Genomic DNA, 22,829 nt, shown 5'->3' on the forward strand with positions numbered 1-22,829 from the left:
GATTTTAAGATAACAGCTGATACCTGCTATCATAGCTGTGACTGATTTTCATTAGAAAGAAAGAAAATGAAAGAAAGAGCTGAAAAACAAGACTGCAGAATCCTCCCTCATTTCACATCAGCCCCCTAGGTGTTGGGTAATGTGAAGATATATTACCATAAATCAAAGCTAAAACCACTAGCCAGATGGTTCAAATTTGTGTACTGAGTGTTAGGCACTAACAGAGCACAACAGTCTGTTGTCTTTCCACAGGAGGGCTCTCAGTTTTGAACAGCTAATTAGTCTAAAATTAATGAGGCCCAATCTGAACATTTTTCCACACAAAAATGAACATATGCAGAAAGAGGCCAAAATCCCTCTCTGAGTTAGAGGAGCGATGGCCCTGAAAACAAGCAGGAGGGAAACTGGGGGAGTGGTACAGACAGGAGCCCTCACAGCCAGCTGCTGCAGGTAGGTTAAGAGAGAGAGAGAGAAAGAAAGAAGAACAGAACAATTTTTGGGGAAGAGAAACTTCTAAATTTTCTTGAGAAGCTGCTGCACCAAGGCTCAGCTTGTCACAGACTTAGTCCAGATGGTTGGAATAAATGTTTTACAGGTGGCATACTTTACATGATGCTTACATTTAATTGAGTCTCCTGGCATGGAAGTCCTTCAAAGACTTAGAGACAGGGGCACCTCTTTGTGGACTGCAAACAAGCTCCAACAGCAGCAACCACTCTGCCCTGCTAGGAAGCTGACAATTTGACTCAGGAGCAGTATTGTCTGAGAACCTCCCTGGCAAAAACGCTGACACCTACCCCATGAAGCAGCAGACTTGCTGGACTGTGCTGATGACACAGATACCAAATTCCACTTCATTTCCCCTTCCTTCAGGCACCCAAGACTTCTTTGCAGATTGAGGCCTCAGCTATTTCATGGGCCACAAGCCAAAAAGGTTCTGTAAAAAATAGTATCTTTTTTTTTTTTTTTTTCCTCCAGAGAGCAAGCTTCATACATTCAGGTTTGCACTTTGGCAGTGCTGAGATCCAGGGCACTGCAATAGTGTTTAATCCCATTACTAATGCTTATTTTAGAATCTGCTTGTCCTTAAAGACATGATAGCGATCTTAATTATTGTCTCCAACATGTATTTGCCTGAAATAATTATTATACTTCATTCCTATAGAGACAATGAGATAAAACTCTAATTTCATTTTATTGGCCCGTCTATCCATCAAGAAATGAGTTTCTTGTGAGAGCTTTGAAGTAGTCCCCTTCATGGATTAAACCCCTTGAAAGTACAAGAGAAGGGCGGGGTGTGGGGGAATTGGAATAATTTACATCCCAGCAGACATGTAATGGGAATCAACAATGCAACCAGACCTACATGATGGTTGAGAGGAAAACGTTGAGACATGCTATTCAGCATGAAAAAAGTCTGGTTAGCTGCAGCTTTTTAGCTCAGGAGACAGCCAAAGGCTGCTCTAAGTCAGAGGAAAAAACAAGTAGCAAAAGGGAGCTTTCCTAATCGTATTTTAAAAATAAAAAATGAAAGGAAAAAATCTTTACTGGATAAAAGAATATCAGATGCTTCACTGTCACTTGGCTGGCTGCCAGCTCAGCATCAGTGTCAATATTTATGTCTTTGCAGCAACTAGATTTGATAGTAGGTTTATTCAAGATATTCACTCCACATCTCCCAAATATAAAAAAAACCCAAGCATTATGCTCTGAATTAAGTTACAAACAAAATTTCATTCATGTTTTTCTCAAAAGACAGATCTGTAAACTCGAGAGCCAGGGCTGGTTTATATATTTACCTCCAAATAAATGCAGGCCAATTTCTTTTTGCTTTTTAAATTTCAAAAAAGATAGGAAAGGAAACCTATCAATTAAAGGGAAAACTTTGAGCACAAGAATTATACAAGATGAGATCACAGTAGCAAGGCTCAGCATGCAGCTGTATGCAAGGATGGATCCCACATAACCTGTGGAGCTCTCTCCTGAGTGAAGAGGAACAGCTTGGGCTGATCTTGTGACATCTTCTAAGAACTTGATGATAGTGGGTGCTCAGCATCCTGCCCTGCAGCTGACAGAACAATTATGCATGCTCTGAACTTTGATGTTATGAGCAGCTCAATTGATCTAAAATTAAATCACATCTTTAATTCTTGTACCTGATTAGAACCAACAATGCTGATTAGAAGCTATACTGTTAGGGTACTTTAGAATATAGATTAACAGATCTGCAAAGAATGGCAACAAAAGAACCTACACACATGGTAGTGTGTGAATGGCACATAAAGAACCTACCTAAAATTTTCAGAACATACCTGTTCAGTACGTTCAGAACACAGGTTTTCCAGTGCTGGGCTCTATGGAGGATGTGGCATATAAAGCAACCATCCTACCCCCTGCCCATCATGGATGCAGCTCAAAAACCCATTTTCTTTTCTCTATGCTCCATGTTTAAATTTCTGGGTGTCCAATATCCTCACAAGGAGTTGTCTTTTTTTTTTTTTTGAGGCACAGAGGTAGAGACACAAAGCTTGTTCATTACCTTTTCCCCCCTCACACACAGACTTTTGCTCCTTCTGCCCTTAATGATTCTACAATAAAGATCTCTGTCTGACAGCAAGTGGCTGCTCTTTTTGGTGAGCCTTCCCACTGCACTGCAGCCTCAACACTACTGTGCTGCAAGAAAAGTATATTCACTTCTTCCATATGCAACCTAGAAAGCCCAAACAGTGGGAAACCTCCTACTTGGTATCATGCCAAAGAAAGCTTGAAGAGAGAAATGGCAGTGTAGAGACAATGGTACAGATGGTGCAGGTCAGAAAAATACTATATATGTATGATTAGATTATCACAAGAAATGCAATGCAAATGGTGATCACATGTATGGCACCAGTGCTAAATATAAATGTGTTGGAAGCCTCCCATGTGGAGAAAGTCCAGCTGATATTGATAAGATGTTGTGCTTCAGTTGTTGATTGAAAGGTTTCAGTTCAGCTTAAAGGCATGTACTGACACCCTCAGTGTGTTTTTGTAAGGAAAGAAACATATCCTCCATAAAAATCATCTTAATCATTTGGATGTCAGAAAGCTCAGTGAGGTGAAGCTGTAGGTTTTACACTCTTTCTATATGGCCTCTCAGTGGCCCCAGGAAAATTGCAGAGCAATTTTCTAAACTTGCATTTTGCAGATCCTAAACTTGCACACATCAGCCTGGTGCTAGAGGAACATATGGTCCTGTGAAACAGTCCAGTTTTCAAAAAACAAAACATATGCTGATAGTAACTTCCTCTTTGCTGATTAATACTCTTTAAAATTCTCAGCACTGTTTAATCATGTGATAAAAGGTGTAATTTCTGTTGCTATGTGGAGACCATAAGGCAAACTTGCCATAACTCTGTAGCAATGATAGGAGACCATGGTTTTTAGAATATTAATGCACAAGAAAATTTGCCTTATGCCTGGAATTGTTCAAGGCCAGGTTGGATGGGGCTTTGAGCAACCTGATCTAGTGGGAAGGGTCCCTGCATGTATAGGGGATTGGAACTAGAGAATCTTTAAGGTCCTGTCTAACTGAAACCATTCTATGATTCGTTATATGAAATCACACCATTGCATTAAAAAAAAAAAAATTAAAAATCAACAATATTGTTCTGGTGAGAGTGCACAGGAGAGTGCACACAACCTCTTGTTGTGACTTCCTAAGAAACAATTGTGTCATTTTGTTAGGAAGTAACAAGTGATACAAAAATCACATGCTATATAAAGTGGTTGCAGTACTGTAAAATTAATTAAATTATAGAAGTCATTACACAGAAAGAAGTAGAATTACATCAGTAAAATGTCAGTAGAATTTTACATCAGTAAAACCCCCCTGTGGTTCCTGTGGCAGCAGACTTGCAGATACAAGAGACTTTTGCCTTTCCTAACATTCAGGGGTTTCAAATCATTAAAAAAGGGATCCTATCATCACATTAGAATCAGGGGATAAAACTGAGAAGCAGCCATGGGACCAGACCTGGTATCTCCCATCCCTCAAGTGATTGTCTTCACCTCTAATTTATGAAGCAAGGGCTCTGACAGATGTCAGCTATAAAAAACAAGCCTAGCTCTAGAATTTGAAGACACTACTTCCCTCTGCTGTTGGCTCTCCACCTGGGCCATGTTCCCACCCTCAGGGCAGAGCCAGGAGCTTTGAATCTCCATGGCACTTCAGCTCATGGTGTTCATAGCTTTGTACCTTTGTCCAAGGTGTTGCAAAGGGGGTAGGTGCAGGTCTGCTGTCCTGGATGGGGAGCATTTACCTCTGCCACAGTTTGGGCATAGTGGGAGGTGGGAAAAACTGACATTTTAAACATCCCCATGCCAGTGGAATTAACATAGGACTTTCTTGGTACAGGCAAGATTTTCACATATCTCATGGGAAGTGAAATGAGTTTCTTACACACAGCCAGACATTCAGATAACAAATGCAAAAGTTGGTTGTTCCAGATATTCATTACCAGCAAAATATCTGCACTGGCGTGAGTAACATCTGGTGTTGCAGCACTGGGTTTACAACAGTGCAGATCCAGCTAAGCAAACATGAGTAGGAACTGTTGCAAACTGCTTGCATTATACTGAGTTAGGAAAGCCCCAGCTAAGTTAAATGCATTGTCAATTATTTCCCTCCCATCTGGTACAGCCTGGGGAAATCCTATATAGTACCTGTAGGAGTAAAAAAGAAATGTTTGAGAGCTTTCTTCCCTCCCCCATCCCACAGGAGCAGAAAAGGGAGTGGAAGCTCGGGGGACACAGTGGTTTCTGTGCTCTTACATAATTGCCTCGTGCCTTTGCAGAGTTCTCCCACTTTCAGCATGATCAAACCCATTTGTAGGCTGGGAAACTGAGACAGAGAAAAGGTATGTGACTTGCTCAGGGCTACACAGCAAACCAATGGTGGAGGTGGGAGGAGAACTTGCAGGTCCCGACAGAGCTGCTGCTGAACCCCTCCGAGGCTCCACATTCCTCCCATTCTTTGCACATACTTCCTAAAACCTGAAATGTTGCTGCATCACAGGCTGACCATCCGACTCAACACCCCACCTGCTTCCTAATGATCCCTTCACCAGCCAGCCTGCACAAGCAGCCACTGTAGCAATTTCTTGCCTTTGTTTCCAGATGATTTAAGACTTCTGGAAATCATGCCCGTCGTGCCCAGCATATTCACTGTCCAGTGAGTTTTCTTTTTGGTAGCTTTCCCTAACCACAGCCTTCATTGAAGCATCATCGACTGAGTCCCTTGTTCTTTTAAAATTCTGCAGTAGATTCCATTTACTAATACTAACAGGAAATCCCATGAATCTGCCTCATGCCCTTTCACTGACTTCACAAATCCAATTGATACAGATAGAGCCAATTTCTGAAACTGCAGCTGTCCACACTTACAAAGCTCTGACTGTTAGATAAGAAAGTGCCAGCTGGAACAAGAAGTTTCTCCTACTCCGAGATGCCACACTCAGAGCCAAGCGGGCAGCTGTCAGCTTGGGTGGCAGCAAAGCTGCATAAATGGGAAACCCTTAGATCCAGTCTCTTAAAATCACCCTAAAGCAATTGAAAAGTCCCACAACAGGAAAAGTGAGCAAAGCTCAATCACAGAAGAATGTAATTGCACTTGTCTCTGAGTTTCCAGTTCCCTCTACATCCCACTGCGTCCCTTATGGACCTTAGGAGCTGGAGCCTGAGGAAAATGCAGCAGTTGAGCCTAAAATTTGGGCCCCTCTTCTGATCTGAGGAAGGCCATGGTCTCAGCTTCACTGTAAGAGAAGCACAGGGTCTCTTCGAGCCTGAGCACTTCCCAAAGCTAACCCATGGCTTGATGATAATTCTCACTGCTGGGTTTAAAATCCTGCATGAGTTTTAATCTGCATCTGGCTACAAATCCCCAGATGTTTTAATAAAACAGATGCTGGGCACTGAGCTGGAAGGGGAGGGAATGGGCACAGTGGTTGCTCCGCCACCCCCAAACTGCCTGAGCTGAAAAGTCTGTGTTGATGATACTCAAGATTCCACCAGTTTTAAGACCCAAGATAGATCATGGGTGCCTGCTCTTTGCAGGGAAAAGGCAGCAGGGCTCAGCTGGTTGGAGGCCCCACACTGAGGTGAAACCCAGAGGTTCTATTTCCCTGGGCTCTCAGTGCCACTCAGCTTCTCCCCACTGCTCCCCTTGGGCAAATACAAAGGTGAGAGTGCAAGAGGCTCTCCACATGGCCACCGAAAACAACTCCAGAAGCTCATTTCTGTTCAACTCCCCCTCCTTACAATGGAAATATTCATTGATTTGTGAGGTTATTGAAACTTTTTTGATCCCCAAAACTTGAGAAATATTGATAGATATTTTACAAGATTGTACATCTTCATTGAACCTTTAAAAGTTGCTAACACCTTCTATTAGTCCTCTAAAGTAACCCTGGGAAGTGTTTGCATGCCCTTCCTGTCAATTTTGCAATTTTCTTATTTCTGAATTCTTCACCTTCTTTTCTAGAAATATCCCAATACCAATCTCTCTCTCTCATCCCCACATCAACCACTAAGAGGGATTTTTAAAAAAGTATTTGCAATTCTTATTTTTTGTATACAGCCTTTCTTGAGTTTTTATATTTTTAAAGCTTCCTCCTAAAAAAAAAAAATGACCTTTTCAAAAACATCTTTTCCACTTGGTAAGTAGCTTAGTTGAATACTTTCACAAAAATGAGCAGAAATTCTTCAGTGCTGTAGGATAAATAGGGAAGAACATTAAACCAGTAGTGTTTCATAATTTTGAATTCTCCATGGGAAAGTCTGGTATCAGCATGAAAATAAGTTATTTGATCTACTGCAACAGCTAGAGAGACAGACAGATATGTAGGTATGTATTATCAGGTTTCAGAAATTTTAAGCCTCTAAGAAGTATGGACAGTGCACACATCTGATTGCACAGCCCAAAATTCATAAAAACTCTGAAAAATAGACATATCTATAGATCTCCATTTAAGCAAAGAAAATTTGTTTAAAATCAAAAAGTGAAATACTGCATAAATGCATTTGTGTAGATACTTTTGCACCCACAAATGTTTATCTTTTTTGCTGTTCATTCTCACCTTCTTTACTATGATTTCCTTAATAGGAAAAGAATCTTCAGAAAAATGTTAATAGAAAAATAAACTAATAAGTACTTAAATAGAAATTAAAACCCAATCAGTAAATACAACTCTCTGTGCTTCTTTTTTTTTAATGGAAAATTTATACATGGACCCATGCAAGTTCTGTGCATGGAAAGTAGACTGTGGCTTTGTGGGCTTCTTAATATAAATATCCCTGACGTAAAAATTACTGTTCTAGAAGGCTTTGTGGAAGGGTTGGAAAAAAACTCCTCACATGCAGACCTATGTAAACTTTAATAACTAGGGAGAGAGTTTCCAGATAGAAGCTTTCTTCCCCACCCCACCCCCACCACCCATTCCAGACCTCTGTCTCTTTTTGTGAAACTGATTTGCTGTGTTGTTTCAGAGGGGGCAGCTGAGCAATCCGTTTCACTGCTTCTCTTTCCCATGGAACAAATCCCTCCCCAGCCCTTCTGCTGCAACCTGACAGAGATTGCAGGCCTTTCTTCACTGAATTCTTTCAATAATGCTGTAATTGCAACATTAGGAGAAACAATTAGGACTAAAGGGAGCTGCTTCTGTATGCCAGATCTGCTTAATAACTTACCCAAGTAAACAGAAATATGATTATAATATATTTCCTTTCTTTAATTCCTAGACAACCTGAGAAGAAGGTTGCTGAAATGACATAAAATTGTTGAAAACCTTTTCAGTTCTTCCACACTTAAAAACCAGTTTGCTGTCTTCCCACGCCTCCCCAGTTGTAATATTCCACTTTTAAGATTTCAGAACCAGCTATCAGGCAGAGAAAAATGCATCCTTGGAAATGAATACCCTAGACAGTCAAAAGTGTTTGTAGTTGAAAAGGAATCATGAGGAGTAAATTGCTCTGTAATTTATAACTGCAGATTTCCTTCCTCAAATTATTTTCATTCAGCAGTTTTCTCTGAGAACTTTCACAGTTTCAAATGGTTTTTGAAAAAATGCAAGAGACACAGGGATCATGTTGTCTTTTGGCACGTACACAGCCACTCAGAGACCATGACCCTACCTTATGGCTTTACATTCAATAAACTCCAATGGTTTCAATGTATTTACTCATGATTTACATCAGTTCATCTGAGACCAGGCTCAAACTTATCATCAAAATATTCTTCCCCCTCTCAACTTCCAGTGGGTAATTTTCTTTGGCTCCACCACAACAAAATTCTGAAAACAACCTGTTACTCCAGTTATTCAGAAAGAATAATAAAAATCTAATCAGTGACAGTGATATAATACTGAAACAACAGCACTTATGATACCACCCCAGCTCAAGCATTATGAAAAATATCTTGAAAACAGTAACTCTAAAAGTTTTCCCTCAAGTTAGGAATAACACTCCTACAATTAGCTGGATATGATTCCCAGTTAGAGCGATTTTAGCTTTGTTCAGTTCTAGCAGAACTGTTACAATTAAAAGCCAGAGTGTAAACGTACAAATCCACCTTATGCTGTCTCTTGACTAACATCAACTTGAGTTTCTTGGGGACGCTTCACCCAGAAGCCTCAAAATGCTCCTGGTTTAAGCAAGACAGACAAAAATTCTCAGGTAATGAAAGAAACATCAAGTTACATTTGCAACAATTCCTGCTAAAACATATTTTCTGACAACCTGTTCCTTCATTTCTCAGTCTAGACCCATGTTTTCCATTTAACAGTCTTCATCCCACTCTTTTCACATATGCATTTGACTTTAGAAGCCACATAACCTGCAGTAAATTTCTGTCTGATGCTCTCCTGTGGTTACCCTAGATCCACACTTGGCCCTGTGAGTGACCTTCTACATCACCTCAGCAAATGTTTACCCCATTAACTACATTTCTCAGGTGCAGAATGCAAGAGACAGTAGGGTTTAGGAATACTGAGTGTGTAGGAAGAAGCCTAGAAGAAGACTTCATACCACAGTTTGGAAGGAGGATGCAAAAATGCTAATTCTGTTATAGGGAAGGAGAAGTTCTGCTTCATGAAAGGAAGGAAGATCATAAGTTACTGCTGAAATTCACATGACCTATTGGATAAAGCTGCAGCAACCACATTGCTCTGACAGCAGTCAGCAACACAAGAAGTGATGGGAGCAAGGTCTCAAACACTCCAGTGCCAGCCCTGCTGCACTGTTTCCCTAAGAGAGGAGGCTTTGTCCCTTGGTCACACAGCCCCTCAGCTTTCACAGAGCAGAATACTTGGTTTTAGGATCAGTTCATAGCATGCCCTTGTTTATCCCTACTATTGTTATTGCCACATAATGCCCAAATGTCCCAGTCAGAGCCTCAGCACTCCCATGCCAGCAGTTGGACAACTCTCAGCCTGCAGACTGAACCATCTCCCTTCTTGCCCCTACTGGGTTTCCAGTCCTCAGCCAGGGCTGAAGTCCAGAGCACTCTCCATGGAGCTGAGCTGCAGGTCTGGGGGTTAGAGACTGCACACACCAAGAGCAAAGAAGAAAACCTCATTAAAATATCTTGATACAGACTATTAGCCTGCATCACTCTATGGCAGCAAATTGGTTCAAAATCAAAAGAAAAAGTTTCATTGAAAACATGTTTATTCACAATTCCCTGTCCCTTTAACATTAACCTTCTTGTCTTCAGAAAAAGTGGCCCTGGGCTTGCTGCCATTGTTGCTTACATCTTTCCCCTCTTCAGACCTATTCTTGTTTCTACTTAAAGCTCTTAATACCTTAAAAATAAAAGTTTATATTTATCTATATAGTTATACACACATATTCCACTCAATTTCCTCAGGATATGACTCTCCCATGCTACATAAACTTCCTTCCCTGTACTTCTCTGGCTCTATCATTCTTTTTGCTACTGTCCAGGGTGCAGCTGTCAGGGGTAGGAAGCCCTGGACTCTCCTGCTCATACACAGTTTGAACAAGGTCAGGAAAAGGCTACCCAGTACCTGCTGCCTCCTGCCCTGCCTCCCACCCTCTCAAACCTTTTCCATCAAAACAAACGAGTCCTCAAAGAGCCTTGAGAGCTTTCAAATGCAGAAACCAGTGAAGCAATTGGTGTAGTAAAGGATAACCCACCTCTGGCAAGGACATCAGGTTCTGACCCTCCCATGGATGGCAGAAGGCTGGGTTATGGGCAGAGAAAACTCAGGTGACAACCCCTAATACATGAAAACTGTGGTGGGTAATCATGGTGATGAGGTTTCTTGCATAAGAAAGCTTTATGGGATAAAACAGATATGCCTGAATATTGCAGTTGCTATATTATTGAAAATAATTAATTTAAAAGAAGATTAGATAAGAACTTATCTACATCATATGTACATCCTGTTCAGCACTTCTGATTTCCAAAGATTTACAGATACATGATTAGATTATAAACAAAATTTTTTCTTTAATCAATTTTGCTTTAACTTGGGATAGAGAATGAATGTAACAAGTGCCACAGAAAACTTAAAGAGAATTAAAAGATGCTGAAATGCTAACTGAAAGAAGGAAATCTTAGAAACTAATCTGGAGAGGAAGAATATAGCTATGCTGACTGCAGAGAGACTGAGGCATGGAGAGCTGCATGAAATTTGAAATAATCACTTTAAATTTAAGTGCTCATCAGAATGTCTCACCTAAATAAATCATCATGGTTTCTGAAGGGTGAAAAATTGCCATTCAGTTTGAACTGTGAAAAGGTGAACTGGAACTGAAATGAACTTTCCCACGATGAAGAAGATGCTTATATCCTGCCTGGCCAGTTTGAAAGAAAAGTCAACTGCAACACTTGGATGTAGAACCAAAATTCACCAGCCAGGGGTTCTCTAATTCAAAGCTTTCACTGAAACCTGGTTCTGTGGATGCACATTTATGGGCCCATAACAAAACAACAACCATTACCAAAGAGAGATCCTACAAGGTGTCTTCAACTCCCCATCAATTTCAGATGCAAAATCATCAGGGACTGGAAACTTCACACTTTGAAGGATTTGACCCACACTGAGCAAACACCACTGAGACACTAAAGAACAAAATATGTAATTTCTATCAGAATTTCCTTTTTAACCCCAAGGCTCTAAAAAGCATACAGTCTTGTCACTGGAGCAATAGGATAATTATTATAGGGCAAAACTGTGAAAAGTAAAAATGTCCTCTATTTCCCTTTGATGTTGAAAGAAGAAGAATTAATTCAAAGACATGTAAAAATTGGTGGAACTTAAAACGCTCAACAAATGTCTTGTCAGATAGAGTGTGCCTTTTATAAAATATTCCCTAGCTTGCCCAACCACCATGAAGCCCTCACATCTTTTTCAGATCCACTCTCCAGGACAGTCAGATTATTCTAGAGTACAGCAGAATAATTAAACCACACCAATTAGGTCACTTACCAAAGTCATCCAAAGACCATTAGCTGCAGTGGAGGCTTGTCACTTAAGACCAGATATTGCTATTGATTCTGAGGATCACCTGGTTCCCTTCAAAGGCTCCTCCACTATTAAATAATTAAATTTTCCAGGCCTCAGTAGTAGGAGAGCATGACTGGAATGAAGGTAATACATAGCATATGTATTGTGAAAGCATAAACCAACAGTGGGGTTCCCTCTAAGAGCTACCCATGAATAAAGGACATTAATCAGAGTAAATATTAATTTGCTGTTACAACATTGTTGTTTGAGGAACTTTTGTGGTCATGTCTTTTTGGTTAATGTATATCTGACTGCTTTACTCATCTGATACTCATTATAGTAGGCAATCATTCTGACTGTATTTATGGTCACTCAGGCTACATCTACAGTTGCACACCAAACAGTCCCAGTATTCCCTCCCTGGACTGTACATCAGCCAGCACAGTTTGACCATTCTCATATCATTAAACCTTTTCACTCTCCAAACTGAGCTGTTCAAGGAACAGACCATGGCTCTTCACATCTCTCTAGCTTTCTTATGAACTGTCCTGAGCACACCTTGGCCTAAACGATGCTGGGGCCCATTCCAACAACGTAAAACCAAAGGAAAACAGGAATATGGACCAGATGATTTATGTAGACATTCAGCCCACAAAACTGGACGCAATCATAGCCAGTCCAAAATCCCCCTGCAATGGGGACAGCTTGGTCCTCAGCACCAGCCAGTTTGAGCTGTCATCTGCTCCTATCATGTTGCATTCTATGGCAACACAGACATGGCCTTCATTTGCAGATCTCTCACATCAAACCAGTGTACTGACTGCCCCTGAGCCCCAGGGACTGGTGTCACCCCAGTGAGAACACTGTCACTGCACAGATAAGCAGATGAGACTTCCAAGAGAGCTGGAAGTCATTTAGACACTTCAAGGAAGTGAAGGATCTCTCTGGATGAAGACTTTAGTGCCCTCTGGTTTGACTCCTTGAACAGACCAGGTTTACTTCTGGTTTCACACTGGACTAAAAGGCTAATGCTTGTCTTCAGTGTAACTTCTGAATTCTACTGTTATCAGAGTGAACTGCCACCCAAGCTACAAATCCTGCATTTGGCTGACTACAATTTCCTCCTGCAAAGAAAAAATGAAAATTTGCAAACAGTCATTTATAAATAAGCTCAGGACCAGACCTTATCAACACACATAATCAGTATATAGGGTTACCTATTATACTGTATACAATGGAAGCCTTCTGCAGGGGGGAGGTAAGGGGGGGGTTACAAGTATGCTTGACACTTCCAAGTTTGTATGTCTGAAGCTGACCTCAGATTTCTTTGGTTTCTATAGTACATACTTTCAGAATTTTTGGATCTGGTTCATCTTCTGCTGAGCAAAACAGTTTCACTGCTCCAAGACAGGAGGAACACAGTGGTGAATCAGGCCCTTTATTTAATTCCAAAGGCTACTACCAGCCCTACTGCTAACGACCTATTGAAAGCACGACAGCAAGTACTATGCCCCATACTAAGCCTTTGGAGTATCATGAACTAAGTATAGGTCAAATGAAGAGGTCTTTTGTTCAGGAAAGCAAACTGTACACTGTTCAGTAAGCCACACTCCAAATATAGGATCGATAAAGCATGGTTAAAATCAACTATTGCCTCAACAGGCATTCACAGATTTTGTCTGAATTAAGCACGCTGGAATCTTTGGGCTACAATGCTTCCACTCAGCTCTTTCACAGAGAGCTCATGCAGGAATAGAGTAGAAGCTGGGACTGGGTATCGGGCAATGAACGAGAACTTGAGGCTCCAAGTGGGGAAGAAAAAAATTAGGAAAAAACAAAATAAAAATAAACCATATGGAATCCACACTCAGATGCCTTTAAAACAACCACAAACATTCTTGCTGCCTCAAGCTGCAAATGTCGTGAAACAATTACTGGGCTGGGGGACTTCAAAGGTTCACTGAGAGCAGCAGTTTTATTTTTCAATCAAACACAGGAATAGGGATTTTTTTTTTCCTCCCTCTCTCTCTTGCTCTCTCTCATTTTTTTTTCTGAATGAAACAGTTTCCTGATTTCAAAAACCCTGTTCCGCTTTGCTTGACCACTCCATAACCTCCAGAGAAGCTGAAGAACTTCAAAACGAAACTGTGAGTCACATGGAATGAAAAAAGACATTCTTATATTTCATTAAGGTTGAAAACTGCTGCATTCCTTGTTTATAAAATTTACATGAATGAGCTCTAAGAGCTTTCAGCTGAATGCTGGGTAAGTTTGAACTTCCATAAACTCCTATTTACTTAAATCAATGGTTCCAGAAGGTGACTGGCAGTTCTTTGTGGGGGTTTGAAAATTCGTAATACAGCACAGGAAGCACTGGATTCCTTCTTGCCACTGGCTCACCTATTTAACAGCATTTTTTCTTTTTTTTTAATTTTAACTGTGTACTGTTACTTTGTGCCTTCATTGCAAAAAGGCAATGGTTTAGCCTCAACTTCCTTGCAAGAGCTTTTGGCAAAGGCTGCAGGGTGCAGTGATGCTCACCTAGAGCGTTGGCTGACTGGTGGAAGTAGCTGTGCTTAACACCATGTTTTCTGACAGCTGAAAACACAGGGCATGTTTGGCAAAACAGATGTGTGCCAGCTGTCCAAATTCTGTGGTGTGTGAGGAGAACACCTCCCTGAGACCAGGAGAACCCAGACTGCTCCCGAAGGCTGGATCCCAACGGGTTAAGTTGGCACTGACCCCTTTGAACGGAGTCATGCACACAAAAATCATGCAGAAATAACATGCTGCCCCCTTTGAAGACAACTGAGTCAGATTGTTAAAAATGAAACTGACTCATTGTAGAAACAGTGGTCACTGGAATGGCATCTCCACAACTGCTGTGGTAAGAGAGGAAGCTGCCTGACCGCAACTGCCTTTGTGCTTATTCTAGCTGTTTAAGTTCTAAAAACCACAAAACCCCATTTGAAATTCCACTGTATAGCAAGGTTTGTGTAATGAGGTTACAATTCATAATAGGATCATTGAAAACTGAAACAAGCAGCATTAATATGTGGACTGCCTGCGAGGAGCTGGCAGCAGTGTGATGATGTCATTTTTAATTAAAAGTCTGTCCCTGTTTGATACGCTCAAAAAGAGTGCAAATCAAGGAATATGCACTGATCCCATCCATAGGGAAAGACTGTCAAGCAGCAGAGTGGTATCACAGAGCACCCTGTGAGCCATATGGCACAGCTTTAATGGAACTAATTCCCACGTACTCTGCTCGTGTCACGCGTATCAGGATTCTGCTCCCACACTGAAAAGCCATTAGTCAGGAACAGGGGGAGGGGAGGCTCAGTGATGCCCAGCATCCTGTCCCTTATCATGTGCCACACTCTAACTCTGGCTGTAGTGGAAGAAGGCTGCAGGTTCCTGCAAGAGGACAGATCCATCAGTGTAGCTCCTTGGACTACACCAATCTGCAGCAAAGCAAGTCGAGGCCTTTGAGCAGATAGCAGGGACCTGCCCTGTGAAATGTGGGTTCAAAATGGCTGCAAAGCTGTTCAAGCATCCAGCATTACATTTTCATCCAAGACTGAGTGACATGGAAAACAGGAGCTACTTATCCACACAAGTTTTCCTATTAAGATCTGATGCAGTGCTGCTGATTCCCTTTCAGCCTCTTTTCTGTGCTTTCCTGAAGGGAATGAAGGCCAACTCTGGACGTGTGCAGGAACACGATTTGTTCCTGTGAGTGTCAGTGGCTGCTGGACACAATCCGCACCTCACAGAGACCAGGCACCAAGGCCTAGGCAGTTCATACATGGTTCTCTGAATTGCCTTTTTGACTAGAGATTGGTCTTTCTCTGCCAGATTAGAACTGTTAGCAGAAACAAAGCATGCCTCAACTCAAGTGAAATAGAAGAAAGATGACCAAGAAAAAGTTTACTTTTTAATTAACTGCCATTTCCATGTGCTACAAATATTTCAGCATTAACTTTGCCCTTTATTTAGAATTTTGTTTCTGGATTTTTCCACCCTAAATACTGAGTGAGACCAAGTCTGGAAGACTGTTACATGAACAATCTTTATGCCAAGCTGGTCTGCAGATCTGCATTAGACCAACAAGATTTATGTTTCCTTTATAACATTTCAGTGTGAGGTTTGATGTAAGGGTACATGTGGATCTCTGAAAAAAAAAAAAAAAAAATTAAGAGTTTATCATGATCAAAAACCAAACGTGGGAATCTTTAGCATAAGGTTTTGACATTAAGTCTTAATTTAATAGAATCCTGCCCTCACTTAGGATATTCATTACCATTAATATCAGGGATATTTGGCTGGGAACTTTGTTTAGAGTAGTGATTTTATTTCATCTGGTACTTAAAGCTCACTCTCTCCCAGTTTTTCACAAAGTTAAAGAAGGGAGAAGAAGAAGCCTAGAACCCATCCCAGTTACCTACAGGCCTCCAAAACCATTCCTTGCTTCCTTTTAAAAGCTAGAGAGATTTTCAAAAGGTTTCAGCTTTAGCCAAACCAGGAAATGCTCAGGTGCTACAGTTCTGCTCTTCAAGAACAATCCTACAGGATTCCTTTTTTGCAAGACAGAAACAAACAGCACAAGTCTCTCACTGAGGCAGCTCTTTTAAAATCCTGGCTGTGAGTGCATGTGAATACAGCACACACTCATGAATGAAAGGCAGAGAGTGCATATAACCAACCTGCAAAGTCAGTGGGAGGGAAGGATTGCCATAGGATTGGACCCCACATGTTTAATTTTGACAGAGACTTACAATGAAATATGTTACATCAGATCTAAGATAATAGTATGTAAGTTCTTACTGACTCAAATAACTTAAAGAGTATTGAATGCTATACTCCATATATAAGTTTAAAATTACACATGCAGAATGTTTTGTTGATACTGAGCACAATATATTTTTTAGGAAATAGCATTACCTTTTTGGACCTTGATGGGGAAGTCTAAGGTCAGACAAATCAAGTGTGATAGAACAGGTTGCAGTGTAAAGGGCTCAGAGTCACACAGAATTTTGCCATTCAACTCAAGAAACTCTGCTATTTGTCAGTGAATACAAAGGAGCCCATGTTCTTATGCTAATAGTTGACATAATTCTATATATTCATTACCGTGAAGCCAAAATTTATCAACTAAAAAAAAATAAATTAATCCTATAAAAGACTGATTATTATTCCTTCATACTTTATCCACTGAGTTACAGCCAGATAAGCAATAAAAGCTTTCTGTTCTGTTCTCCTGTATGGAAAAATATGGGATGAAAACCTCATGTAAAACTGTTCTCAGTGAATGTTTATCTACAAATAAAATGCTGAAGATCTTTAACATCAGTATAAATTTTCCCACCCCTGTTCAATCTTGCTTTACCTTGGAGGCATATTAAGAAATGAAACTGCCAGGATGTTTCTGCACGATACCCTTTTTGTCTGTTTCACAGCTAGAAAGTGAAAGGCTCAGCAGGTTAAATACCAGCAGAGTAAAGTATTTTATTCAGATATCAGTTGCAAAGATCGGGGGAGGAGGGGGAAGGCAGTGAGGCCTTTCAGCCTCCAGTGCCATGGGAGAAGAAAAACGAGACAGCAGAAGTGTGTGGTAACACAAAAAGAATGTTATCTCAGCGGAGGGGAAAATACTTTCAAATGCATAATTGCAAACACATACCCTCAGCAGCTAACCCAGAGCCCTCTCAGACTGCAAAGCTAGGAGTTTGGAAAGTGGCCAAAGTATCGGTTTTATTTGAGAGATCAAAGTGATGAAAGAGAGAGAAAGAATAGAATCAAATATGATTGATAAAAAGTATTGCTTTCTTTGATTGGTTTCTGCTCCCCCTCCCTTTTCCACCTCATTCTTCTCCCAAGCTCACTGAGAAGAATGTCAGATCTGTGGTACATCCAGTAACACATGCTTGCATATGAGATGTGCCTATAGGAAAACACCTGCTTACTGCACATACCTGCTTCAAGTCCTTAAGGACAGGAGATTTCTACTCACTGCAGGTAACTGCTGTTAGCTGTAACACAGTTACCTGCAGCACTTCACAGCCTGCACATACAGGTGTTGTTTCACACTATCATATCTGCTTGCTTTACACAATCTTCCTCATACTGCTGAGCACCTACATGATTACCCTGTGGATTTCCAGGGACTCTGACCTGTGCGAGTCGGTGTTCTCGTTATTTCTGGTCTGTAATTATCCTGGAGCTTCTATTTATTGTGCACACCATCTTTATCCAGATACACTGAGGAAGATAAAAATTTTATGATGGTAACACAGGTGAGTTTATGGTTCCTTTCACACAGTTGAGAATGTGTTTTCTTAAGTAGAGACAACCAAGATGAAGACCTTAGCACTAAAGAGCACTTTCACATGTGATGAATGCAAACCATTATTAAATACTCACAGGAAACATAGCTGATGGGCAAGGTGTAAGGCTATGCTTAGGCCCATTTATTTAACAACATCAGACAGGCCAGGACCTGCAAATGATGTACATAGGGGCTTTTTATGTGCATACATGTTGCACAATCAGTTCTTTGCATCAGAATTTTGCAGGTTGTGGAGATGACATTTACTAGAAGCACTTACATGAGCAAGAGTTTGTTACAGAATAAAAAACAAATCACACGGCAGGAATTCAGAGAAAGAAGCCTCTTGATTATTCATGATTAAGGAAATAGGAAGAAAAAATATAATGAAAAAAGGCATTGCTTTAAAGGCAGTGCTAAGAAAAAGATAAATTTTACAGAGAAGCCAGCACATGGCAGGCTCCATGTAACAGCTTGTGTCACTCTTGAAGCATTCCTTTTTTATTATTATTTTATTTTTTCAACAAACACATATCAGCATGGCAGTGAAAAATCAGGTGTGCTGTGAAAAGAGGAGGAAGCAGAACAGTTGAGTCCATACTGAGTATCAGTAACATGAGAGATGCCTAAGCTCTTCAATTCTTCTTCTGTCAGCTCCACTTCTGACACCCACCACCACCCACCCACCTGTATTGGTGGGTACTGAGATTTGTAAGCAAGCTGGCAGTGTCTCCCAAGAAGAAAGGGCACAGAACAACACGTAGGTCAAGGTGATGGAGCCATCACTTTTGGGATGAATCCAGCCAGTTTCACCATTTTCTCACTTGGTCCCTGAACTGTTTAAATATCTTTTCATTTCCAAGTACTAATTAGCCCTCAGCTCACTCCATGAGATAACTAAGCAATTAGTATTACCTCCATTTAACTCGGAAGAAAATTGAGACTAATAGATTGAACACTTTAACTACAGCACAGGGAGATTAATTCCCAAAGCAGAGATTTAGAAGAGGTAAGTTCTTAGCAGTGTTCTCTGACCTTAGTAAGTGATACTATTGCTGTTCCTACCTGAGTATCTTAAAGGTAGACAGGTAACTGGAGTTAATATCCTGTTAACTGGGATGAATTACTGACACAGCTGAAACCTGTACAACTCTCAGGGCCTCTGTCAGGAGCCCATTACTCTTTATTCTGAATAGGTCATTTCAAATGAATAGAGCAGAGAGAAACAAATGGACAGTGGACAAGAAGGACAAAAATAAGCATAAGGAAATAAGCAAGGATCATACTGAAACCCAGAGAAAGTCCAAGTTGTTTCAGAAAATGAGATTAAATGGTTAAAATAACCTGAAGGGAGAGGAACCACACAATGAAGAGCAAGCCATGGCTGGGAGCTGCAGGGAAGTCCAGGCTAACACAGACCAATGCCCATGTATACTTAAGAGCTCCAAAGCTATGAGGCAGCAGAACACTCCATAACCTTAGCTCCCCTGGGACTTGGTTAACCTGATGGTTTCAAAGTCTAGCAACTGCAGTCAGCAGGCAGTAGCACAGTAATTCTTGCAAAGCACATAATAGTCTGTGGTACTCACCACAGCCTCACAAACAAGTGCTGTACCTGGGGAGGTACACAGAGAAGTCAGACCAGCAAGAAGTATGTAATTACAGCTAGACTACAACCACCTTCTTAATTTAACTGCCTGTGCAGGGGATCAAGGGGATGATGCCTAGCATTTCCACAGAGCTTTGCATGGAATCACTTGGTGGTTTTCATATACCCTTCTCATTCCATAAGTATGGTGAAAATGAGGCAAATTTCCCTGCAAATATGAAAGGCAGTTGTAATCAAACCATGGAATATTACAGTCCCTGTACCCTGTCCAAGTCAGCCTTGCTAACCTGTGAGTGCCCATTTTTTTGCCTGTGCTGCAGCCAGTGGCATTCTTCTAACTTCCATGGCAACAAACAGGCCAAGAGTGTCTTAAAACCACCTTGCCCTGTTCACGTGAAAGCCTTCACACACACCTCCAGAACAGTAGCAAAGCTTCAATGAAAAGCCTTGGATTAAGAATGGATATTTGGTAAATCTTGTCTGTGCAAGGAACCCAGGCAGAAGAATGCAGAGTTCTGTTTGGCAGAAAACAATACCTTTTTTTGGGGTTCCCTTTGGGCCCTGTTTTTATAAAGAAACAGGGACTGGTGGGTAGCGTGTTGCTGAAAAGAGGTAGATCATTATGCAGGACTTTTGAGAGCCAACTAGGAGATGTTATGGTTGATTTAACCATAAATTTTCAGTTTGCTTTTTAAAAGGAATGACTCATTATTTTGCCTGGCAGTTGCTTTAGTGGCAAAGCAACATGCTCTCTAATACCAAAAAAAAAAAAAAAAAAAAAAAAAAAAAAAAAAAAAAAAAAAAAAAAGCACATGTAATATAACAATGATTCAGCAGAGGCTGGTGGTATGGGCTGTCAGCTAAATATCCTGTAAGATACCTTGTTGGCTAAACCTAAAATTGTTGTGATAGAAAGATAAATGATACTCATGCTGTTTCTGGGAGATTTTTCTGTCTCTTATTTAGATGATCTGTACATGATCACAGGTTGCTAACTCCCCATGAAACACACACTGGTGAACTCAGAGATTCATCATTTTCTCCGAGAGGAAAAAAAGTCACCCCTTAATTTTATAAATATGAGCAGGAGGCAGCTTTGTGCACTTAAAAGAAATCAGCAACAGCCTCTGCACCTCAGAGATTAATTCTGTATGACATTTCAGGCACATAAGGTCCAGTAAAGTTGATCCCAACCTGAAGAACACAAGATCATTTACTCCTTGAACAATAGACAGGGAGATTGAAATGCAAACCTTACTTCTTTTTGAAAATTACTCAAATGGGTCTTACAGAGGCTGTAGCTGCCCTAAAATTCAGGGTGTGCACTGTTTAAGTGTTTTATCAGGTCTGAACCCTTATTTAGGACAAACACATTATTACTAGAAATAGTTTTAGGAGTTTACTGAATAACCATTTCTGAAAAGCTCTCCTATTTTTTCACCCTGTTCTAGCTCCCTTTTGACACATTAATAACATTATTGTAATATCCGAATTGTTGCAAAATGATTGTCAGTTTTAGATAGGTTGCAGACATTCATTTACTTAAGAAATTAACTTAATTTGGAACTGTCAGTTCAACTACTTCAAAGTGGAAGAAGTGTATAAAGCCTATGTCCTATCTGGGTAAATAAGTAAAAATAAATAAACAAATAAAATCTGAGGAGCTTTACTGGTAGTTCCTGCAAAGGACATTAATAAGGGCAGCATTTGGTTTGCAAATAATTGTCCCCCCACCAATAACCCCTTGAAATTTTGTGGATAGAAATCATGGGTGCAAGTATTTATCCAGACAACTACATCAAATTGTGGCAGCTAATGAATTAATACAAATTATCATAGAGTCAGAAAAAAAATAGCATAGAAAAAAACATTTAAACTGTTTGTAACTTACAGTTCCTGATGGCTGTGTAGCCACCCAGATACTTCACCTATAGCAGTTGTGCTAAGTGTCTACAGAAAGTGCCCTGGTGTTGACTGAGCATTTTGAAAGGTTTTCACTGGAAAGCCAGCCCTACAGGAGGTTTATTTTCACAAGAAATGTAAAGGCATTTTCAGTCAACCCTTTGAAAATGCTCAGACACTCTAGAATTTACAGAAATTTCCACAATTTGTTCCCTTTGTGACAGCTCCAGCCTTTTGGATGCATTAACATTTCAGATGACTCCCGTTACATTAAAATATCCTCCTGTGAATTAGCACACTGGGATGAGAATCACTTTCCTGACATGTCACATGTGTTTTCCTAATGTAGCCACAGTCACAATTCTTGTTGCCAAGTCCTTGTAGGTTTGACAAGAAAAAAAACACTAAAAAAAAAATCTCAAAGTAGCTTCACACTGATATTCTTCAGAAACACCCAAAGGTGCTGGACATGTCTTCCCAAGAAAGGAAAAAAAGAGTTCCTTGAAATAAATGAGTTGTGAAGGGGAAAGAACAAGTGTCTTGGGCAGAAAGAGAACTACATTTAGCTGAGACGAAACAAATGTGTCCTGTGAAACAGGAAGAAAAGGGGAGGGAGGGCAGTGGAGAGGGCAGCAGACAACTCTGACTTGCTCGCTCTTTCCAGGCTTTGTGTTTATTTCTGTCATGGATCTGAAAAGGCAGCAGCAGACTTTGTAGAAGCGCCCTATGAAATGGGGTAAATAATGGACCCCAGATGCCCTTGTTTCCTTCATTATTCAGTCTAGGCCTTCAAAGCTGTTTTGCAGTGTGAGGTATCAGAGGGAGGTAGAGTGTTCTGTTAACAGTATTCCAATGAGCTTTGGAAGCAGGTCCAGGGAAGCTGCTGGAAATGTTTCAGACATCCAGTACTTTTGTGCTTTTCTGACCTGCATGTAGTGAGAAAACACAGGACAGAGGGTGCCTTGATTTTTATGAAAACTTCATCTAAACAATGCCAACAACAACAGCAAAGCTTTGTATGTATGTGATCCCATTAATTCCGTTTTCTCAAGGCATCTAAAATACATTAAATCTTTAAGCCCAGCAACACTACTTCAAACTGAAGCACAGACAATTTAGAAGATGTATTAAAACAGCACAATGAGCAATGGGCCAGCCAGGGCCACGAAACCAGGCATTTGGTTTCCTACTTTCCCTTACTCCTTCCTCTGCCCGTGCTATGAGGCAACACTGCCTGACCACTTAGCAACAAAATATGGACAAAATATATTTCACTTTTGCTTTGAGACCCACCCTAGATGTTTCTCTGTGCATATTTCTAAGATTCCTCATGATTCATCATCAACCAAGAGCCACGTGAGCCTAATTGACATATCCAAACACTTTACTTTTTGGATTAGCATTGCATGGCTGTTCAATCCATGGAGCACACCCGGTGCTACCAACTACACATCATTCCCTCTGCTTTTTCACTTTTCCTTCCTCA

The sequence above is a fragment of the Heliangelus exortis genome, chromosome 18 (genome assembly GCF_036169615.1).
Source record: "Heliangelus exortis chromosome 18, bHelExo1.hap1, whole genome shotgun sequence".
Taxonomy (NCBI): Eukaryota; Metazoa; Chordata; class Aves; order Apodiformes; family Trochilidae; genus Heliangelus; species Heliangelus exortis.